Raw genomic sequence first — 235 nt, 5'->3', positions numbered from 1 at the left:
AAAGAGTCAAAGCAGCCTCAGGGTAGCATCCAGTCGGGACCTTCCAACTTAAAAATGAAAAGGAACAGTTTTTGCCACAGTTTCATAGCATTGCTGATTCAGAAACATTCCCTAATACTGCCTCTCATTTTTGCTGATACAACCATTTCTAGAGTACTACAGCCAACTGGATGCCAGAACTGATCTGTTATTAATATGTAGATAAAAAAGGATTATTTTTAACTGGATCAGTTTC

The sequence above is a fragment of the Fulmarus glacialis genome, unplaced genomic scaffold (genome assembly GCF_000690835.1).
Source record: "Fulmarus glacialis isolate BGI_N327 unplaced genomic scaffold, ASM69083v1 scaffold38527, whole genome shotgun sequence".
Taxonomy (NCBI): Eukaryota; Metazoa; Chordata; class Aves; order Procellariiformes; family Procellariidae; genus Fulmarus; species Fulmarus glacialis.
This window is presented reverse-complemented; position numbering follows the sequence as displayed.